The sequence below is a fragment of the Erpetoichthys calabaricus genome, chromosome 4 (assembly GCF_900747795.2).
Source record: "Erpetoichthys calabaricus chromosome 4, fErpCal1.3, whole genome shotgun sequence".
Taxonomy (NCBI): domain Eukaryota; kingdom Metazoa; phylum Chordata; class Cladistia; order Polypteriformes; family Polypteridae; genus Erpetoichthys; species Erpetoichthys calabaricus.
This window is the reverse complement of record NC_041397.2, coordinates 73878337-73902450: the sequence shown is the minus strand read 5'-3', so window position 1 is coordinate 73902450 and position 24114 is coordinate 73878337.

The window sequence follows — 24114 nt, the reverse complement described above, 5'->3', positions numbered from 1 at the left end:
TATAACACAGTGAAAAAGATGTGTAAAGACCGCTTCACAAAAAAACTGCAGAGCACCTTAGCTTCCTTGGCGAAGCAAGGAAAAAGGACGGCCTTATATCTCGCTCGTTTATAACACAGCGAAAAAGATGTGTAAAGACTACTTCACAAAAAAACTGCAGAGCACCTTAGCTTCCTTGGCGAAGCAAGGAAAAAGGACGGCCTTATATCTCGTTCGTTTATAAAACTGTTGATAAGCTTTGAAAAGAATGCCTCCTTGGAGAAGCAAGGAAAGGAATTCACACCACAGCAAAGAACGGCTTTATATGGGCAGGCCGTCAATTACGTGGGAGGCGTGGTGATTTCCCCAGCAGCCGCAGGGAGGCGTGATGATGCAAGACGCAAAGCAAGGATAAAGGACGGCCTTATATCTCGCTCGTTTATAACACACCGAAAAAGATTTAAAGAACGGCTTTATATGGGCAGGCCGTCAATTACGTGGGAGGCGTGGTGATTTCCCCAGCAGCCGCAGGGAGGCGTGATGATGCAAGACGGAAAACGCAAAGCAAGGAAAAAGGATGGCCTTATATCTCGCTCGTTTATAACATACCGAAAAAGATCGTGTAAAGACCACTTCACAAAAAAAAACTGCAGAGCACCTTAGCTTCCTTGACGAAGCAAGGAAAAAGGACGGCCTTATATCTCGTTCGTTTATAAAACTGTGGATAAGCTTTGAAAAGAATGCCTCCTTGGAGAAGCAAGGAAAGGAATTCACACACCACAGCAAAGAACGACTTTATATGGGCAGGCAGTCAATTACGTGGGAGGCGTGGTGATTTCCCCAACAGCCGCAGGGAGGCGTGATGATGCAAGATGCAAGGACGCGCAGTCAATTACGTGGGAGGCGTGGTGATTTCCGCAGCAGCCGCAGGGAGGCGTGATGATGCAAGACGCAAATACGCAACCGCCTCACACGGCGACCGAAACTGCCCGCTATGGCCGTATACAGTATACGAAAGTAGCTTCCAGTTATGACCGTTACGCATAGAATTTCGAAATGAAACCTGCCTAACTTTTGTAAGTAAGCTCTAAGGAATGAGCCTGCCAAATTTCAGCCTTCCACCTACACAGGAAGTTGGAGAATTAGTGATGAGTGAGTCAGTCAGTCAGTCAGTGAGGGCTTTGCCTTTTATTAATTAGTATAGATTGACAAAATGTAGACATGAAGTGTATAATGTGTGAAGCTTGAAGTCCAAATATAAAGTAAACACTTTCACAAAAGGTACAAATATAACTGAACAACTGCGCTTCTATTCATGAATATAACTGCAGAAAAAGAACCCGCGTTAGGGTGCGACATTCACACCCCTTTGATACGACTGCTTCGGTGGCGCAACGGTATCAACTGTTGACAGGTAATCAAAACTAAACACTAGAGTGGAGAGTCGCTCGCATACTGAAGAGTCTACTAGCTGAAGGTGGAAGCTGCCGTCGTTTGTACTTTGTTTATGAGAGCCAGAGATCCAGCATAAAGTCACAAGTAGACTGCAGAGCTTCCTGTGTATATATACAAAGTACAGCAATGGCAAAGTGCGACGTGCATTGTTTCTCTGATGTAGAACCGTCGTCATCATCTGAGTTCACCTCTGTTATAGGACATCTTAATGTGAAAACAGCAGTGTCAGTTCGGGGGGCGTGGGGGGGGGGGGGGGGGGGGGGGGGAGACCATGAATGGGACTGGGAGAATAAAACTGAATAAAAAAAAAAACAAAGCTAACTTTTACAAGTATCATAAATTTACACCGGCTGTTACAGACTCAAATCAAATGTATGTTTTTATTCTAAAATAGTAAGAATAAGAGCAGCTCACTTCTCAAAACAGACTTGTTCGGGGTCGAACCCGTGAAGTTTTGATTACCAGTCAACAGTTGATACCGTTGCACCACCGAAGCAGTCATATCAAAGGTGTGTAAATGTCGCACCCTAAGGCGGGTTCCTTTTCTGCAGTTACATTCTTGAATAGAAGTGCACTTGTTCCGTTATATTTGTACATTTTGTGAAAGTGTTTATTTGATATTTGGACTTCAGGCTTCACACATTGTACACTTCATGTCTACATTTTGTCAGTTATTACTAAAACATGAAAAATGTTTCTGTTTTAACGATGTGTTAACATAGATTGTTGTAGACACGAAACACACATGAAATGCATGTGTTACAAATAACGGTATAGTATTTATGAAAGGTGTCATTTTGCTTGACTTCTTACTCTTTACAACTCTAAGCAACTGACACGCAGGTAAACAGACTTGAGCTGAGAAAACTGTGTGGTGGTTGGGGGATGTGATAGTAGGCTGCTTGCTGCTTATCGGCATATTTACAGGACAAAAGTGTGGTGGAGAGGTGCAAAGGGATTTAAGGTGGGACGGATCTACGAGTTTTTTCAAAGGCTTTGGTAATTCTAGTGTTAATGAAAACTAAACAGTCTTAATTATGTTTTACCTAAAACAACATTGCATGAAGGACATCATTCACTGTTACATTAGTATAAACATATGTGAATAAAAGAGAAGATTTTTCTGAAAATGATCTGTATGTCAGTATTATCTGGGTTTCACATAATTTGAAATACTTACATTCACAGGCTTGATAGCAATAAGCTATAGTTATCAGCATGTCATAGTAAATGATGAAATTCATTTTTAAAACCTTTATAGTACCAAGGCTGGAGTTTTAAAGTACATGTAAATTTCAAATTACCAGCATAAAGAATACCAGTGCAAACATCTAAAATATGGTGGATGATGCCCTTTAGTTTCTAATAAGATGCAGATATAGAACACATGCTTTGGTCTTTTCCTTGGCATTATTATAGAATAAGATGTGGGTAGAGGTGGACTAGTTTGTCATATTGTTTTGGTTTCTATAATTTTATTTGCCCCTAAAGGATATTAGATCATGCATAACCTTTGTATGTACAAGTAGGTTATTTATAACGATATCAAAAACATAAACCTCTAAGGATAAACAAAGTTTTGAGAGAGAAATCAATTTCCTTTAAAAATCAGTGACTCATATCTAAAAGTCAAAAGAAAAGATAAAATTGTCAGATTAAAAGTGTTCCCAGGAATAGAGTGCAAAACATTTCTATAGCAATATCAGGACAAAAAAGAATGGTAAGTTCATTGCAATAGCAAATTACAGAACGATTAGTAGTTTTTTTTTAAATCATTTTATTGAATGTATTAAAAGCAAATAACATTCCACATAAGTAAGTCATATTTTACAAAACTAAGTTCACATCAGATCAACCCCCACCCATGAGAAAGACAGCTAGTATAACAGACTTTAATAGTAGGAAAAATAAGTAAATAAATAAATAATTTTTAAAAATTTAATTAAATAAGGGAAGAGACTCCACTTCCTCAATTTAAATGCTTACTATAAAATGTTATTGATTAGGTCCTGCCAGTTTTTAAAACACTTTTGCACAGATCCTCTTAGAATTTGATTTTTTCCAATTTAAAATAATATATAACATCGGTTACCCACTGACTTAAAAAAGAATTCTTACTGGTGAGCAAGATAAGTCTACATGCCAATAGTGTAGTAAAGGCAATTACAGTTTGTTTGTCCTTCTCCAATTAAGCTCATCTGAAAGTACACCAAACACAGCTGTTAATGGATTAGGAGGGATTGTGATAGTAAGGCTATCAAAAAGGCATTTAAAGATTTTTGTCCAATATTATGTTAATTTGGTACATGTCCAAAACATATGGCCCAATGAGGCTGGAACTTGATTGCAAAGTTTGCTGGTTTGCTGGATCTTGCCCTCAAAACATTTTGGACATTTTTAAACGAGACAGATGTGCTCGATATATAATTTTAACTTGAATAATTATATGCTTTCCGAATATAGAGCTTGAGTGAATTCTGAGCATTGCTACCATCCACTCCTTTTCTGAAATGTTGAGTGAGAGATCCTTTTCCCACTGTACTTTGGGATCTTTGAAAGAGGTGTACTTTAAATTTTTTTTTTATATTAAAGAAATGCTGCCTGAGTCCTCAAAAGTGATCACTATTTTTTTCAAAATAGAAATTGGTGTGAGGTGAGGAAAACTGGGCAGGTTTTGTTTAGCAAAGTTTCTAATTTGGAGGTAATGAAAGAAATGTGTTGGAGAAAAGTTAAATTTGGAGTGTAATTAATTGTAGGATGTGAAGACGTTGTCTATGTACAAATATCTGAGTGATTTAATCCCAAATGTTTTCCTGACATTAAAAACTGCATATGTTTGAGAGGGTGGGAAAAGGTGGTTATCGTGCAAAGGTGCCACAGGTAAAAGCTTCTCTATCTTGAAATACTTCCTACATTGGTTCCATATTCTGAGTGAATGTCACACAATTGTGTTGTTACTATATTGACAATGATTTGTATTAATTGGGGTACAAAGCAAGGAATATAATGATGTGCTGCTGGATTTTATCTCTATTGCAGACCAAGCCTGTGTGTGTTCATCTATTTGTGTCAATGTCCAGGTTTTTTATAGCTTGTATATTTGCCGTTCAGTAATAATATTGTAAGTTAGGTAGAGCCATGTCACCTTCTGCCTTAGGTCTTTGTAGGGTCGCCCTTCAGATATATGGATGTTTTGAATTCCAAATAAATGAGTTTATGATTGAATGTAACTTCTTATAAATAATTTATTGATGTATATTGGAATGTTTTGAAATAGAAAAAGAAGCTTAGGAAGGATATTCATCTTGACAGTGTTAATTCCTTCAGCTAAAGTGAGATGAATGGTAGACCATATATGCAAGTCTTGCTTAATTTTTTCTATGCAGACAGCAAAATTTTGTTGATAAAGAGCTTTATATTTACTTGTGATGTTTACCCATTGGTATTTAAACTGATCTGTGATGATAAAAGGCAAGGTGTCCAATCTAATATTGTGTGCTTGAGAGTTCACTGGAAAGAGGACACTTTTATTCAAATGAATTCTGAGACCAGAAATCTTTTGAATTTCTGTTAGTGCTGTTAGGACTGCAGGCACAGTATTTTGTGGATCTGATATAGTATATAGTACCATATTATCTGCATATAGTGAAATTTTCTGTTCAAGTCCTTCTCTAATAATCCCTTTTATTTCATAGGCATTTTAGTGAACTGCCAGTGGCTCAATGGTGATTGCAAAAAGCAAAGGGGCATTCTTGTCTAGTACCACGTTCTAGTTTCAAGTAGTCTGAATTAATGTTGTTAATACAAACTGAAGTTTCTGGACTGGTGTACAGTAGTTTGATTCATGCACAAATGTTCGGGCCAAACCCACGCAACCATATTAAATGCTTTTTTCTTCTTTTTTTTTTTTTTTGCTTAAATCGTGATGTGAATTTTTGTTTTCATAGCCCACTGGCAACACAAACACACTTCAGTATACGTCCCTGATTACTTAAAAACTACGGAAAAAATTAGTAAGAATAGTTCGCAAGATAACTAGAAATAGTTCACTGTATTGTTTTGGTTTCTGTAATTTTATTTGCCCCTAAAGGATATTAGATCATGTATAACCTTTGTATGCACAAGTAGGTTATTTATAACAATGTCAAAAACATAAACCTCTAAGGATAAACAAAGGTTTGAGAGAGAAATCAGTTTTCTTTAAAAATCAATGACTCATATCTGAAAGTCAAAAGAAAAGATAAAATTGTCAGATTAAAAGTGTTCCCTGGAACATAGTAGAAAACATTTTTATAGCAATATCAGGACAAGAAAGCATTGTAAGTTCATTGTAGTAGCAATGTAATTAAGCAAATTGCAGAACAATTAGTGGTTTCAGTTACGGATCTGCTGATGGAAGACCTAGATATAAATAAAGGGAATAAATTGCAGAAATTTTAGATGCAGTAATTGCAGGCCAGGTTATTGTCTAATGGGAGCCCAAAATATTGTTGCTAGATAAATATTCTAGAAATTCACAGGGGTATAGTAAAGATAGGATCCAAGGCAAGTTGAAAGTGTGCTCCTGTCCTATTCATAACTTCACAAATGAGTGCTATATATGCTGCAATCTTATAAGCCAAGATACTGTTTTAGTGGAAGACTGCACACATGTTGATTTAGATTATTTAAATTTTACTATTAATGCTAGGCTGAATTTGAAGCATAAATAAAAAAAAACATTGGCAACCCACATACACTCACCGACCACATTATTAGGTACACCTTGCTAGTATCGGGTTGGACCCCCTTTTTGCCTTCTGTTGCTATAACTATATAACTATACTTCTTTGTGGCATAGATTCAGAAGAGGTGCTAGAAGCATTCCTCAGGGATTTGGGTTGACATTGACATGATAGCATCATTCAGTTTCTGCAGATCCATGATGTGAATCTCCTGTTCCACCACATCCCAAAGGTCCTCTATTTAATTGAGATTTGGTGCCTGTGAAGGCCATTTGCGTACAGTAAACTCATCGTCATGTTCAAGAAACCAGTTTGAGATAATTTGAGCTTTGACACGTGTCATCCTGCTGGAAGTACACAGGGTACACAGCGGCCATAAAGGGATGGACATGGTCATCAACAATGCTCAGGGAGGCTGTGGCATTTCTACGATGCTCAATTGGTGCTAATGAGCCCAAAGTGTGCCACAAAAATATCCCCCACACCATTACACCACCACCACCACCAGCTTGAACTGTTGATACAAGTCAGGATGGATCCATGCTTTCATGTTGTTGACACCAAATTCTGACCTTACCATCTGAATGCTGCATTAGAAATCGAGACTTATAAGACCAGGGAACATTTTTTTTAATCTTCTGTTGTTCAATTTTGGTGAGCTTGTGTGAACTGTAGCATCAGTTATCTATTTTTAGCTGACTGGAATGGCCCCCATTATAGTCTTCTACTGTTGTATCCAATCAGCTTCAAGGTTCGACATGTTGTGCATTCAGAGATGATCTTCTGCATAACTTGATTGTAGTAAGTGGTTATTTGAAATAACAGCTCAAATCAGTCTGGCCAATCTCCTCTGATCTCTGGCATTTTTGCCCAGAGAACTGCCACTCACTGGATATTTGACCTTTTTCTGACCATTCTCTGTAAATCCTGGAGATCAGCAGTATCTGAAATCCCAGTAGATCAGCAGTTTTTGAAATATTCAGACCAGCCCGTCTGGCAGCAACATCCATGCCACATTCAAAGTCACTTAAATCACCTTTCTTCCCCATTCTGATGCTCGGTTTTAACTTCAGCAGGTCATCTTGACAATGTCTACATGCCTAAATGAACTTAGTTGCTGCTATGTGATTGGCTGATTAGATATTTGTTTAGTTAATTGATTTCTTTTGGGTCCCAAGGATGAAAGGATAAAAAGTACAAATATAAAAAGGAAATCCCAAACTTTTGATTTTTACTTTAAATGACCTAGCAAAGCAACCATGTTATGCATATTTATATTGTATATCATGAGAAGAGTGACAAAAAAAATAGTTTTTTGTGTTTATGTAAAAATAACCCCTTGAGCATTAACAAACAAAATAATGGTCTCATAGTTCAAAAATCACATGTCAATCCTTGCACTTTTTCATCCTGAAATGACAGGCACATAAAATTGAAAGTTTTAAAAAAGCTGTTGCAAATGTTAAGGGTTTCTAATTAGTGAAATGATTATAAACAGAATACGTTAAATGTGAAAAGCTTATAAAAATTCAGACTGTTTATAAGTCTATTGATTGTAGATTTCTTAACTGGTTGACTAAATTAGCTATTATTTTTGTAAAAATTCTACATTCCAGGTTAGTTTATTTATTCATGAAGTGATTGTCCTGGATACATTTTCCTGGAAAAATTAATTTAATCCAAGAACTGATAGAGAAAAAATTACCAAGTAAAAACAAATATGTTCAATATCAAAATTGTCCTCATTAATTTATCCTCTGGAATGTACACACTATTTGAATTTCTTTGGTTACAAAAACACAAATATTCCTACATTATAGACTTAGTTAACAATATTGTATTAGATTGACTACCTGAATCTTCTTGGCCAAAATTCAGACAATATAATTTACATGACCAGACAACATAACCCTTAAGTTTATGCTGTGGAAATGCTCTTCATTTTCTCATGCTGGAGTTGTTTTTACGTTTGCTGCCAAAAAAACAATATGTCATTGTGACCTTGTGTTGATGACAGATTTTATAAATAAAATTACATTTATTTGTCTCCACTTATCTTCGTTTGCTAAGTGTTAGGAACAAACAGAGTCTGGGCTAAGATTATTGTGAATAATGTGACCAGTAGATTGAAAAGGCCAAACAGGAGGAAAAGCAAGCTCTGAGTCTAGGACAGGCAGCGGTCAAAACCAGTAAAGCTAACAAGATAAGTAAAATAAGTACATTTTGGGGCAAAGAAAAAAGCAACCCTGAGGTTGTGAGTTCAAATCCCCCCACTGATACTGTGTGACGATGAGCAAGTTGATTTACCTGCCTGTGTGCTCCAATTGAAAAAACAAAAAACATCTAACCAATTGTATCTGAAATGTTGTAAGATTTATGGGTAAAGGTCTCAGCCAAGTAATAATAACTAAAGAAAACATTACCATACACAGCAAAGATTTATGTTGAAAATTACAAAAGGAGGACAATCAGAGGTTAATCCAGCATGTTTAATTATGCTGGCAGTGATTAGGATGTGATCACGTGACTGAAAATGGTCGATTAAGCCTCAACAAAGACGGCTGCTGAAATGAAAACTGACCTTATCAAATATGACAGAAGCATGGGAACTCCATCACAAAAATAAAAACAAGAAAATCGTAAGTCCCAACTATAAACTCACAATAACACATAATAACAATACAAAACTGAATGATAATAAGATTTACAACATTAGGCCAACTTATCTGTGACCATTTTTGAAAGCAGCTTTGGCTACGTAAGTGCTGACTATCTAAATTGTGTCAAGATAGCAGTAGCAATGCCAATTTACCACCAATTTTTCATCCAATTATTAATAACATTTTCAAGAATTTTTTTTTTTATATACTGACATGTCATTTTTGGGAATTCTGGCTATGACTAAAGAACACCATATTTGTTACATTGAAGAATTCCGTGTAGAGTTTTGACCCTTCAGCTGGATTAGGCAAGTTTGAGAATACTGTTCTTATGTTATATTATGAAAATTTCATGTACTTTCCTTGGGCATGAAATCCCTTTTGAAGGGTAAGTAATGGACTCATTATTACAAATAAGAGACTGATTTAAAATGGTTTTAGTTATGCTAAAAATTTGTTGAATGTCTTAGCAATTAAATTTAATTTCAGTAATACAACTTATCTCACAAAATAAATTTCAATTATATTTAAGTAGACTTTTAAAACTTAGGGTACATTTCAGCAAGTTAAATTACAGTTTATAGCTACTGTTATTTTAAGACATCCGTATATTGTGTTTTCATTGCAAGGGGAACAGTTGCATTTCATGAATTAGCTGGAGTCCCCTTATCAAGAAACTTTCATTCTGTCTTTTCAAAACACTTTTAGCAAGTGTTAATTGTCCTCTGACTTCGTTCTCCTATTATTTCTTTGATTTTTTTTAGTCCTAACAGGTCAGTTTCTACTGAAAAAGCGCAGTCATTTCTACCTTGCTTTTGGCATACCTCATATTCAAGTTACATAAATGCTCTTTACAAATCTAAACAAAGCAACAACAAAGAAAACAGCATTGTGCCAATGCACTACCCAAAAGTGACCAACGGATAAAGTATAACATCTTCAGTGTCTGGCGCGGTTGTTTACCTAGCTACTTTTCACAGTTATATCCCGGATTGCCAGTTTTTAAACAATAGATCCCTTTCCCAATCTGCTAATTTAAAGGCAAGAAAGATAATGCTCTTTCCTAGATGTTAGTGTATATCGATATATATGAGTCAGCAACTGACTCTGTTTTACTTTCCAGAACAATGATGACAATGTCCACTTAAGCCTTCTCAGTTTGAAGGTGAAAGTCACATAATTGCACTCTTACATACTTATACTCTTAACTGCTTATCAGTTAAAACACTATCAGGAAAATGATACATATGGCACAACTCAGAAAGGTGCCTACTAATAATAGTGTGTAACAGCATCTTCATTCTTATTAATCCATACAAGAGAATGAAAAGAAAAAGGAACGTGACAGAAGGCAGGGAGTTGCAACAAGGGCAAGAAGAGCAGGTATGGCGATGTAAAGCTGGGATAATTTAGCAATGTATAACAATACCACAGCTGACAGTAGCAATTGGTAAAGCAGGGAGACTTATAACAAGGGCTTGGAAAAATATAATTCTGATCATATGGAAAGAGGAGGCTACTAGACAAAAGAATGTTCCCAAAACATTCACATTCCAAAACATTAAATTCATGTGAATTTCCCCCTGGGATTAATAAAGTATCTATCTATCTATCTATCTATCTATCTATCTATCTATCTATCTATCTATCTATCTATCTATCTATCTATCTATCTATCTATCTATCCAAAATTTGGAAAAGAGGAAAAGAGCTCAGAGGTCAAATTAATGCTAACAGCTTTAGTTTTTTACTTCATTGTTTGGTAATCTGAAGATTCTTTTTATATGATCTATATAAATAAAGTGGGGACAATTGGTAGTAACTCTAACAGTATGCAGGCAGACAAAAAAAATACCATTAAAACTACAGAAGCCAATACAATGAGTAGTAATAATGGTAGGTAAATAAAAACAACTCGAAACAACCTTATATATTGCTTTTATAATACAGTGTAAATTAACATATCCAGGGTATCTGACCTATGCAAATATCAGAAAAGCAAATCATCAAACCATCCCAGGAACACTGGAAGCAAGCTAAAGAAAATTGATCATTTTTGCCCTTTAAGGTTCATCACTGCATTTCCATGAAACTGATCTCTTCTGTTAATGGAAGACCGGAGGCTGTATTTATTTTCATGATTCAAGATAACTGTTTCATCTGTCAGTAATATTACAGTGTACATCTCGTTTGACATTGCTGCCGTGTTTCTATTTTTGTACCAAAAAAAAAAAGATACACAAAATATCAAAGATGTGGCTTTTGAGAGCTGTAAATGACAATTTCAAGTTACTTAACTGGACACCGGCTAGGAAAAAATCTGAATGATGTATATATGAGTGAGTATGTTTGTGTGTTTGCATGTCTGTATCTCTATATATTAACATATTTACACGGTGTTCAGCACTGTGTAAAAGTCTTAGGCACCGTAGATTGTTTTATAGTAATTGTGACTTTGATTTTATTTTTGTGTTCAGCATTAGTGTGTCTATAGAAAAGAGCAACTGTCAGAATTCCAAATCTTAATTTTCCAAAAAAGGTAATTTTCAGGTAAATACTTAAAAGACTTTGCAGTCTATAGTCTAGTTCTTGATTAAATAAAAATGACAAAAAGGTTCATTAAACAATGATATTAAGAGATGATGAATTAAAACATTAATGTGTATTGAAGACATCATACAGTACTTACAGATAACAACCAAATTAAATTGCAAGGGTGTGGCAGATGTGACATTTTAACCTTCAGATCATTAATTCTTGCATCATGGAAGGAGTCATTTCAAGGAGGTAGGATTTTAAATTGTGCCGTCCAAACTCTTCTGAAGGCATACAAGTAAATGGGTAAGCCATGGAAACAAATTGCAGCAGATGATAGGTACATCAAACTGGCATCTTTTTGATTTCAGAAGAAGTCCAGTACTCTCAGCTGTGAACTCAAAGAAGTGAAAAATAAAAGCCAAGAAGCTCATCTGTGTACAAAAACACAATGACTTGTGTGCTGAGCAATAGTACCATGAGCCAATATGTGACATTTCTAGCTCAAACCGGAGGCAGCTTGATTTTAGAAGAGCTGGACAGAAATAAATGGATGGATGTCTGCAGTCATCATTTAAGCACAGTGGAGGTTTCCCACTTCACATGAAGTTGATGTTCAGGGTACAATACTGAGAAGTACCAACACATTCTAGCCCATTGCACAATATTATTAAGGACACATCTGATCAGTCCCAATTTCATTCGGCAGCAGGGTGGTGACCCCAGACACACTACTAATGTCATGGAGGTAAAACCTTCTACCAAAAAGAAAATGGATTTTCCAAAATATGTTATCAGCTCCACAGAGCCCCAATCAGTTCTGTCTAGTATGACAGTTGCAAGCAGGAAGTTCCCCAAAATACTTGGAACAAATTATTGACTTTATGTTATAATGACCTTATGTTATAATGATCTTATAAACCTACACAACAAATAGTGGACTTTGGAGAATTGATGCAGTTTTAAAGGCAATGGGTGATCTTTAGAGTATTCTTTTATTCCATTATTTTTTAATGCATCCTCACTTTACAAAATATTTTAAATGTACCTAGGAATTATGCAGATTACATAGTATATGTACAGTATATAGTAAAATGAACTATTATGAGAAAACTGCTTTACAAAACAAATGATACAAGACAAAAAGCCATTGCCTGTTGCCACACTGTAATCTGGACTAACATCATGCCCGAAATCAAAGGATAGTTTTTCATCAGAATGAAAAAATAGCCAAAATGACTAATTGTTTTGGACTATTAAAATTGTGTTAAGCCAAGAAAGGGTGAGGAAGGGGCGGTCACTACTATCTTAGGGTTGGTACAGGGGTAAAGTGTTGTTGGATGGGCCAAAGGTTGCTTATGCCATATTCAAGAAAACAAGAGGGTAGATTTAGGAGGGGCAACAGAATATAAAGTATGTGCTGTGCAACCTGGAATGTATAATTGAGAAAATTACATTTATTTATTTGGCCGACACCTTTATCCAAATCAGCTTACAACATTTGAGATACAATTGGTTACATTTCTTTTTCCAGTTAGAGCACAGGCAGGTGAAGTGACTTGCTCATGGTCACACAGTGTCAGTGGTGGGATTTGAACACACAATCTCAGGGTTTTAGGTCCAAAGCCTTAACCACTGCACCATACTGACCAACCTGCTTATGCAGAAAATAGAAGTGCTTGCTGGATCTCTCACTGCCTTAGTAAATATATTGGAGCCATACTTCGTATTCTTCAAGGTAAGCAGTCAAGAAGTAGTTCTGAGTTGCCAAGATCGGCAAGCAGCAGTGACTAATAGTTACTGTCATTGTTTTTGCACAGTTATGACAAGAACAGGCCATTTGGCCAAACCAGCTTACCAAAACTATTCAGCTGCATTCTCTGAAATGGTCCCTGAAGGCCACCACACTGTTTGGTAATTTATTTGTTGTGTTTATATTTAAATCTGAAAGAGCTCCTTGAAAAGGTGTGAAAGGTCCCCGCATGAATAAAAGGTATGTGTTTGAAAAATATGTATTTGAAATGGATTTATAAAAGGTGGCTTGAAACAGAAGACAAATTAGTAGAGGATGAAGGCAAGGGTGGGAGAATTTAGGATTTTGATAAAATCAAGCAGGCTGCCTCACCTGTTTAACTTAGTATATACTCAAGAACTGATTTTTTTTTTTGGTTTTTCTTGTTTGTGCTTGGCTCAAATATAAACCTTCATGTGGAAGAGAATGTATATTCTTCCAAAATCTTTTGGTCAGGATTGGTTTAGAAGGAGATATCTGTACCACAGTACTTTATGATGAGATGTAGAAGATTTTGATTAACAGAATAGGATGAGATGTAACTAAGACCTCCTTTTCATATTGAAGCAGTCTATCCATGCATTGATTTTTGCACCCTACTTGAGGCACAATAAAGTGCAAAAGAATTTTCATCTCTTACTTACAATCTTTAAGATTCCTATTGATTCTCTTTTTAAATTTACCTGATATGGAGACTCACTCCTTGCATTTACTAACAACTAACATAAAGCTGCATTCTCCACATACTTTAACAAAATGTCACCTGTGATAATATAGTACATGTCAGCACATACATGCAAACCAAGCTATCTACATTATGTCTTCAGATGTCATCAGAGCATGCCCCCTTTATCACCTCAGTACAAACAGGGAGAATACAAGAGACCAAAATAAAAGTAAAAATGCCATCATTTTTATTTGTTTGAGATCTTAATTTTTGAACCTATTGTAAGACACCATTATATCTTAACTCTGTTAAAATTAAGAAAAAACACTGAAGTAAGAAAACTAAGATAACAATTTTAGATTTACATCATCTTATTGATCCTATGCACACACCCTTTCACTATGTAATCAACTACAATAAAATTACAAATATTTTGAGAAGCAAACTTAAAACTACACATTAAGAAGTTAATTAACAAGTAAATTAAATGAAAATGACTTTGGGAATGTCAAGGCCAGGATCCTGGGCTAATTTGTCTGTGGAAAGAAGAAATCAAAACAATTTTTAAGAAAGGCTATGAACAAAAGGGCAAATTATTAAAACTAAATTGACATTTTTATTTGGTTTTTAAAGCTCTGTCAAGAGCAAGTTATTGTTTTGTTTCATTTTCTGAATTTGATTTTCTGTCTTTTAACTACTGTAATCCACTTTTTAAATGTATTATACTTAAATGTCATTGTGTATTACACACCCGAGTTCCCTTTTGATCTAAACACTAGAATGTGATTTCCATTTTCATACACAGGGTTGCCCTTTATAAAATTTAGGTTCAGGTTTGTTGCCGTTTGTAGAAATGCATCGTGTACGTTGTAGAATGACATTCTTATTTGAATGTCTCCTCACAACAGTTGACAATAATACAATACCAACAAAGTGACACACAACAAAGCCTGCAACATATAAACAGTTATACAGTATATTGTACAAAGTTTATGTTGTTTATATGCAGTATATGCTGATTGTAAGAAGAGAGGTAGACCATGTTTAAAGTGTTTGGGTGCCAGATCAGTAGCCTGATTTAAAATTAAAAATATTATGATCTCTGATTTTCAAAAATGTAATATGCAAATTCTAGGGAGATTCTGGCTAATTATATGTCAATTATAAGGTTTTAGCATACATAGACTCCAAACCTGTGGTTTGCTTTTGAGTTTCTTGCACCTTTACATTTTACTGTGATGCTATTTAATGCTTTCTGAAAGCACAACCATTTTGTGGATCCTGTTGCTGTGATGCATCCTCCAATTGCATGGGTCATGTTTATTATAAGTGACTTTAGCTGCAGGTGTTTGATCTTATTCAGGAAAAGATCCCAGTCATCCGATGGGAGATAGACTTTCTGAGACTAAGGTCATAAAACTCATGAAACGGTTTCTGGACAAAGGCAGAACCGTAACAACAGTTGTGTGGAGCTTCCACCTGCAGCTTAAGTCACTGCAGTACACATGTACTTTGTGAGCCTGCCCGTATCAATCAAACAGAGGAAGCTCTGCAGTCTACTTGTAACTTTACGCTGTAGGAAGATAAGTAAATAAATCAAGGTAAATAACATTTGATCTGGCTTTTATATAAGTAACATATAAATGTTTTTATATAAAGACCATCACAAAGCATAATCACGAACTGAACTTTGCACGATATCTTGGCGAGCTCTGTAAGTTGTGCTGTTTTGTTGAAAGACATGCATGTGCCAGATTGACTGGCAGGATGACGCCTGACCTGTTGCTGCATCCAAACAGTGCCATCTTTCGCCTTTATGCCTGGTGGAGCTGCATTGTACTTATATGTGAGTGGACGTTTCTTGTGGGGAGGGTTTCTGTTCTCTTTCTCTGATTTAGAACCCTCATCCTCATCTGAGTTCACCACTGCTATAGCATGTCTTTATTTGAAAACAGCAGTGTCAGATCAGGGGGAGCATGAAACACAACTGAGAGAATAAAACTGAATAAACAAAACAACAAAACACTAACCTTTACAAGTACCATACATTTACACCAGCTGTTACAGACTCAAATTAAATGTATGTTTTTATTGTATAATAATAACAGTAAGTAAGAGCAGCTCATTACTCTAAACGTTTATTTTGGGACGCAGGAAGGCTCAAACCCATGACCTCTTTATTATGAGTCAGCAGTTGTTATGGCTGTACTACTAAAGAAGTCATGACAATGAAATACACTAACCCAATTTCTTTATCTTCGGTTATAGTCTTGAATAAAAGCGCTCTTGTTCTGTTATATTTGCACTTTTTGTGAAAATGCTTATTTGATATTTGGATGTCAGTCTTCACACATTATACACTTCAAAATTTTGTTGTTAGTACTAAAACATGAATAAAGTTTGTCTTTTAGGTATGTGTTCAACATTTCTTGCATTTCCTGTCATCCTACACTTACATAGATCTTTGTAGACATGAAACACACATGAAATACATGCGTTCCAAATAACGATATATTATTTACCCTTTACAACTCCAGGTACCTCACTCCCAGATAAACAGGCTTTAGCTGGGAGAGCTTTTTGCCCTTCCTGCAGCGGTGGGGCAATGGGATAGCAGGCTGCTTGCTGCTTGTGCTTATCAACACATTTATAACACAAAAGACCCTGATGGAGAGGTGCAAACAAATTTAAGGTGGGCCAGGATTGCACGTTTTTTCATAGGCTTTGGTAATTCTAGTGTTAACCAAATAACACTTTTGAGCAGTAAGTTATTATTTAGGAAATGCTTAAAATTGGTGGGGTATTGATACTGTAATGGTGTGGACACTTTACATCATCCTGGAGATTAACCATAAAATATGAGCTGGCATTCCATCATGTAAATGAGCAGCTTCAGTGCCAGCTGCAGGGGTTTGTGAAACAAAGGAAAGCCTAGAAAAGCTGCAGATAAATTCCAACTAGTGCAACTAGTGAGTGATCCTTCAAAAAACTACCTAAAAGACCAATGTAAACTGTAGAAATCCATTGGAACCCAGTACTGGTTTAACACCGCAGCAGCACATCAAAATTGGATGAGGAGAAGGCTGATAGTACAATTTAGGAAAGCACCTAGTGTTACGGAGACCCAGAATGAATTTGCTGGGCTCTTTTTAGGAATTACTGGAGAGTCTTGATGCTGACATTCTGGATCTGGAATGTCATTTGCAGCTTCAATGCAAGAAAGAAGACAGAGGTGAAAGACCGTTCCCTCTACAGTACCACTGGTCTATATGAGCAGTCAATGGTGGAGCTTTGGATTCATGGAGCTGTGGAAAATTGTGGCAGATCATGTTGCCACTGACCCCAGTTGAGCATTGTGAAGCAATCCCAGTAGTAAGACAGCACAGGCAAAGGATGAGGCAAGATAGTAGAGATACAGAGCAACTGTTGAGGGAGAGTCTCAAGCTGAGATTCGGACCTGGAACACTGCTTGCACCATTAGGGCAGTGAAGGAAGATGTCCAATAGATCTGAACATTTACAACTCCACAGTAAGAAATTTGCCTGCCTACATATAATAGACAGAGCATCACATGGAAATGCAGTGTTTCATATCTCTGCTGCACCACATGAAAGAGCAGCACTCAACATCTCTGCTGTGTCCTCTGAAAATACAGAATTCAGCATCCCTGCTATTGCAAATAACCAGAAAAACACAGTGAAAACAAAGACCACCGTGCCATTTCAAATAGTTTGTGCACCTTTGCAATGAGTTGAAAGTGGTCACTGGAAACAATGACTTCGAAAGACTATGTAATGGCCTGGACAAGTTGCATCACCCTGGGGATATCCATTGCCTCATGCAAATGAGATGATTCAGAGCCAGCTACATGGAAGCCTATAAAAATGTAAAGCCTGCCAATGTTGCACATTGAATTCCAACTAGCGCGGCACCAGTGAGCAATCCTTCTAAGGCTAGCGAGCTGCCTAAAAGAACAATGCAAAGAGTGTGAATCCTTCAGTACTATGTACTAGTGAGCTCTGCAGTGTTGCAGCACTCCAATACTAAAAGCACTCTAGAACACTTCCTGCAATGATATATACAATAAAAGAAATTACGTTGTGCTGTTATCAAGCATTTCAGGTCCGTTTTTCCTAATTTACCCCTGTTAGGTGTTTTATTGTACTGTTGCATGCATAAGTAAAGCATGTGAGCAGATCACATTTAAAATTTTATTTTCAGCAAAATGAAATATTCATATGACTTTGAGAAACTGTATGATGGATTAAGCATTATATAGTTTGTGTGAAGTAAAACATATACAGTACATATTTTTTTTAAGCGTACAAAGAGGCTAAATTGCCTGATGGGTTCTTATTCTACACATGCCTTTTGGCAATGTAATGTAATATGTGTACTTCTGACCTTCTTCAGTCACATTATGTATGAGGACAGGGAAAAGAAGGTAAAATAAAATTAAGTGGAATAGCTGTTAGTTATATATAAAGCTTTGAAAGATAACCTGACTAAATGTTACTTTAGTCCTGTATAGTATTACAGAATAAAGATTCTGGCAGTCATCGTTATGCCATTCAATATTGTTTACTTTTGTATAAGAGAGAGAAAACTAAAACATTAAAATTCTCTTAGAGTTCTCATGATAGAAGTTCTGCATTAAGGTAATTGTAGCATGTAGGCAGTACTCATTACATTTTGATAAAGATCTTCTCTGACAGAATCACTCCCTGCTTTGTGAACTGCTTTTATATTCTATGGAAATATACTTTTAGGCACAATGCTTCTGCACTCAAGGAACTGGACAGGTAGGATTATGTGAAGTGAAGCATGAATAAAGATGTAAAATCTTGCACCGAGGAGATGATTAATTAAATGAAATGGATTCTGAATGTCATTTTTAAGTTAAGAAAAAAAAAAACTCAACCCTTTCTATTTAAGACAAATGACCTGCACAAAATTAGTAAGAGATAACGTTCAAATGGCTGTTCAAGAAAAAGTCTTTTTTCAAAATGCCTTTTTGAATTACTTTTATATTTTTTAAGGTATTGATATTTTTAGCAATTCGACATTCAGAAGTAGTCATGGAAAAGGATAAATTCTCTTAGAACCACACTTTGTATTTATATGTTGTATGGCACCTAAAGTCATAAGAACCCCAAGAGATACCAACAATCAGGCACTTCACATTTGCATAATAAACGCTTGCCTCACTTGTGAGAACTGACCTTGAGGACACAGATAGTAATAATCTTGTTAACTCCTCATTTGAAAAGCTTTGGAATCAAATGCACCCCAGAATGACTTTCTATCCTGCTTACTTTTTGTCAGCTTATGAAACAATACAAATATCTTTTGATGACAGTCACCTTGCTATTTTAAATGACTCAATGAATTACTCTAGCAAAACTTGCCTTCACTTCTGCCCACTCTTACCCTTGGGACTCTGTCATTAAGACGACTGCTTTGCAAGAGCTGATGCCTTTTTGCCTTTGCAGTGTTTTTCATTTGTTATTTTCATCTTTCACCTCTCTTAAGTCTTATAACTTTCATAACAAATAAAAAAGTATAGTAGGCTGGCTATTGGATTTAAAATTATTTCAAAGTATTGAATATTTGGCCCTTAATTACTCCTTGTAAACTCATTTATTTTTCTGAGTGTAGGCATTTTCCAATTTCACCTCATGTGCTGGTTCCATGCCACTTATCTGCAGTGTTCAAAATAAGTCGTTGGTAATCAACGTTTAATAAGAGAAATGAAGTTGACTTGTTTATTTCAATGTAAGTTTGTAGATGCTGATGTAATAAATACATAAACAGCTGAATTCACACCAATCACTTATCAGTAATGTCAACAAGTAAGTAATCAAAGTGTAGCAAGAGAATCAACGCTGATGTGTTTATCTTGAGGTGTAATGGTCTAGCTAACTGATTATGAAATATTTCTAAAAAATCAACTTTAGAAGTCTAGATTTTACACTTTATATTTTTTCTTTTAATCAAATTCTTTTACTGCTGTAGGACACTGTAGCTAAATGCCCTTAAGGGTCCCGGACCACAGGGTGTCTATAATTAAGAAGCAAAATCAGAAGTGGGGAATAATATAAAATGTCTTGGGCAAGTGTTCTTTGTCATTGTTCCCACTTGTTTTAGCCAACAGTCTGCATCAGTTTTTCACAAGGTACTGATTTCATGTGTCCACACATTACCCTACTACTTCAAATGAAAAGGTGAATTTCCTCAGCTTGACGGGTAAAGGAAGTGTGAGAAAGAGGAAAGTAGAGAATGGCAGATGTTGGTCATAGATTACCAGGTGTATTTATTTTCTTACAGTAATTTAATTTATAGTTTTGCTGGTGTTATAAATGTTTGTGAAATTCATTAGAGAAAAAAGATACTTGCTGAAAATTCAAATATTTCATTTAGAAGAGATAACAAACTAGCATCAAGCAGAAAACAAAATCAGAACAGTTATTGAATTGTACAGATATGAATATAGTCAAAGAGTGAAGACAAAATTGTGGCTTGTCTTGAAATATGCTGTGTAAACCTGTTCACATGGGCCAAAAGAAGTTAACATATATGTAACATTGCTATTTCAATTATGTTATAATTAAATACATTACACTAAATACTTTGAACACCATGATTTTACTGTACTATATTTTTAAAAACTCAGTCAAACATGAAAAATTACTTGGAAAATGTATTATTTTAAGATCATTTTGCTGTTAACAATTAATATTCTGTACACAAAAAACAATATGTCTTCTCTGCTATATGGTAACTGATTTATCAATTGGTGAATTTGGAGTACCAACTTGAGATTTAATTGTTTACTCATTATGTGTATCTAGATGATGCACATATTGTTGATATTTATCAAGTCTGATCTGATGCACATTTATATCTGATAGTTATTAAGTACTAAGTGTAGGTGCGAAATTGTTCATGTAGTTGTAATAAAGATCAGAACAACAAATTATATTCCACTGTACATTTGGGCAACTACAGTACGAAAAGTCTAAAACAAACTTTATATAAAGAATCCCCATTTTTGCAAAGTAACAAACCCACTTAATAAAACTGGTAACAATAGGCTGCTGCATAAAACCTACTTTAAGTTGATATACACGATAGCAACTAAATAATTTTGTTGCTCTAGTTTAATATGACTAAATAACAAGCTAGCAATCTCATTGCCCACATCTTTACTGAGACGATCCTCAAATTTGTTTTTTTTTTGTTTGTAAATGACTGATTTATTTCCATTATAGAGTTTAAAAAAATATAAAGTGATACCCCAACAATTTGGCAAAGGCACCAACAGAGTCCTTATAGCATGAATGACTTTATTGTGAAATGTGTTAAAGCCATTTGGTAGGAAACACTCCTTTCCTAAAAGCCTGGTGCATTGCTCTTTTAACTGGAGACTCCTCTGCTTATCCCATGCAGGCCTTGCAGCAGAAGAGTCATCCTACTGACAGATGCAGCTGACCTTCCACAGGTCCCTGCCGTCCCATGGCTAAGGTAAGGCCAGAACCTAGACTTGGGGTCCCCCAAAGGCCATGGCACTCACAATGAGATTCTCCCTCCAAGCCTCATCGCCTCCCGCTGCCTTCCCGATGTTTTGCGGTGAGTCATCCAAACTTCCAGTTACTCCCACTCAGGAGAAACTCCATTTAGCCGCCCCCGAGTGTTGGCCACACACTCCTCTCCAGGGGCTCTCTTCCTGGCTGCCTGCCTTCTCTCTCCTGTGCCCATTCTTTCCCACCCCTTCTCTCGTGCCCGGCTTGTTCTTATAAGGCTAACTGGGCACAGCATCTCAATTGAGCACCGCAGGAAGCTAATGAAGCAACTCTCATGTGCAGGTGCATCTCGGCCCATTAATTGCACCAATTCCCCACAGCAGTATGAGCATGCCAATGAGCCAGCCAACTGATTATTTATTTAAAATGACTATTCTTTCTGAGTCGCAGACCCGGTATACCACAGTCCCTCCCCATTTCTTTAAGTACACCTGCTGCACCTCTTAAAAACTTCCATAACCCACCAGCCCATACCTCATTGGACAAAGGTCCACATCATTCTACCTTTATAGGTGGGTCAAACAGTCAATCAAAAGTTTGTGTGTCGGTGTCCAGGTGTACAATATTGGCATAAAAAAAGAAAAACTACAGCACCTTAACAGATATGTAACATAGCCAAACAAATCCAATAATCAAAGTATATATGAAATTAGTGTTGTACTCCACCTATACAATATACATACTGTATATTAAAAAAGGTACTCCATTCTAAAAGTGCAAACAAAAGATAATACAAATTTTAATTCAATCTACCAAAGACTATTCTACACTGTACTGTATATATAACCACCCACCAGAATGACCTAAAAAAGGAAAAAAAACTTTAAAAAGAAAGAAAAAGAAAACATATGACTTCATCGTCACAGTCACAGTGAGGCATTTTGCAGGCATCTTGCAGTTGGTTAAAAGGAGCCCCCTGTAGCAACCCATGGATTGGTGTGTCAGAGAAAGGATGGACAGCATTGTACATAATTCACCCAGTTTTGTTTTAATTCTCCTCCTTTTCTGCTATCTTCAGGGGGTCCAGAGTGTGTCCCAAAACTGAGCCTGCCCTTTTTGTTAGCTTGTTAATTCAGTGGGCCTCTCTTGAAGATATTTTACCTGCCCAGCCAACACAGCATAGACAATTGCACTGGTCATCACAGAGTTGTAGAGGATGTGAAGGATGTCACTTCCCCCATTAAAAGTATGCAGTCTGCTAAGAAAGAAGTACCTGCCCTGCTCTTTCTTATATATTTCTTCTGTGTTCTGAGACCAATCTATCCCATCATTAATGTGGACCCCCAAATACTTGTAGAAGTGGACCACCTCAACATCCACTTCCTAAATAGAGACCGGAAATAGAGGCTCTTTGGTACTTGAAAAGTCAACAGCCAGTTCCTTGACTTTGCAGAGGTGCAGACAATTCTCTTTGCACCAACAACCAAAGTTCTCCACCTGACTCCTATACTCTGTGTGAAAAAAATAAGCTACAATATTTAATTTAACAAAAGGAGTTTATTTATTAGCATCAATGCAGATACAGAACTTTAACATTAACATACTGAGTACCCATTAACAAAGTATGCACACTTTATAGCTTGAAAATTGTCCCCCTCTCTTAGTTAATGTCATAAATCAATCCCAAACTGCTTAATTTATATCAAACCAGAGAGGTCACGTCTAATGACTTTTTGGTGACCTTTAGTTATCAAAGATATTAGCTTTATGCATACAGAGATCATTAATTATCTTATCAGTAAGAGCCTATCATTAAACTCCAAGATACTCCTTTAACAAAAACAGGACATAAGTCACATCACCATTACATACACTAACGACTGCCTGTGGGAAATATTTTATGGGTGAACTAGTAAGAGAAGTAAGATGCAGAGTTTGGTTAAAACCTAAAGAAATAGCTTAGTAAGAAACTATTCAACACATACTGTGTGAAACCTAGTTCCATACTTATTGTTAAACAACAAAATATATTTGCAATGCTAGTATTTAAAGTTAACAGAGTAGAATACAAACCCTGAATAGAGACATACTGTATATCCACATAAATACAATACAAATTGAGCATATGTTCTTCCACATCTGTCTCACCCCCTTATCAATTCAACCCTTAAGTGAAGGATCATCTGAGAATTTTTGCAAGTGACATGACCTGATGTTATATTTATAGTCGGAAATGTACAAAGTGAAGTGCAGCAGCATGACATGATCAACAGTTCATTTGTGGAACTGCTTTGCTAGAGGACAGTAACTTTCTTATCTAATCCTTGGTTAATTTCTATACAGGAGAACCTAACTAATAATTGCTAGTGGAACCCACAAATATCCTCCGCAATTTTTTTATGGCTTTTTTTGTGGCAATACTGTACTGTAGAGAGAACACAAAGCAACCATAGAGGAAAACATGGCTTGGGATGGTGAAAGTAGCCAATCTGAGAGCGTTATTCATTTCTCCTTGCTGCTGATTGGCTGCTGCCCTGTGACGCATCTCCAGCAGATGCAGCCCAGCATTCCCGCATCATAACAGTTTACCGCCAGTAGCTATCTTGAGTGTTCTCCTGTTTTTCGTTTTGTTCTTCTTAAAGCCCTAAGATGCCATCCCAAATGCCCTGCATCTTCTAAGGCTTCTGGCAATGAACCTAAGCACCATGACTCCTCCTGAAGTGCTTGAAAAAGAGGTGCCATCCGAGGAGCTCTAAATCCTCTGCTTTGCTGTGCGGTC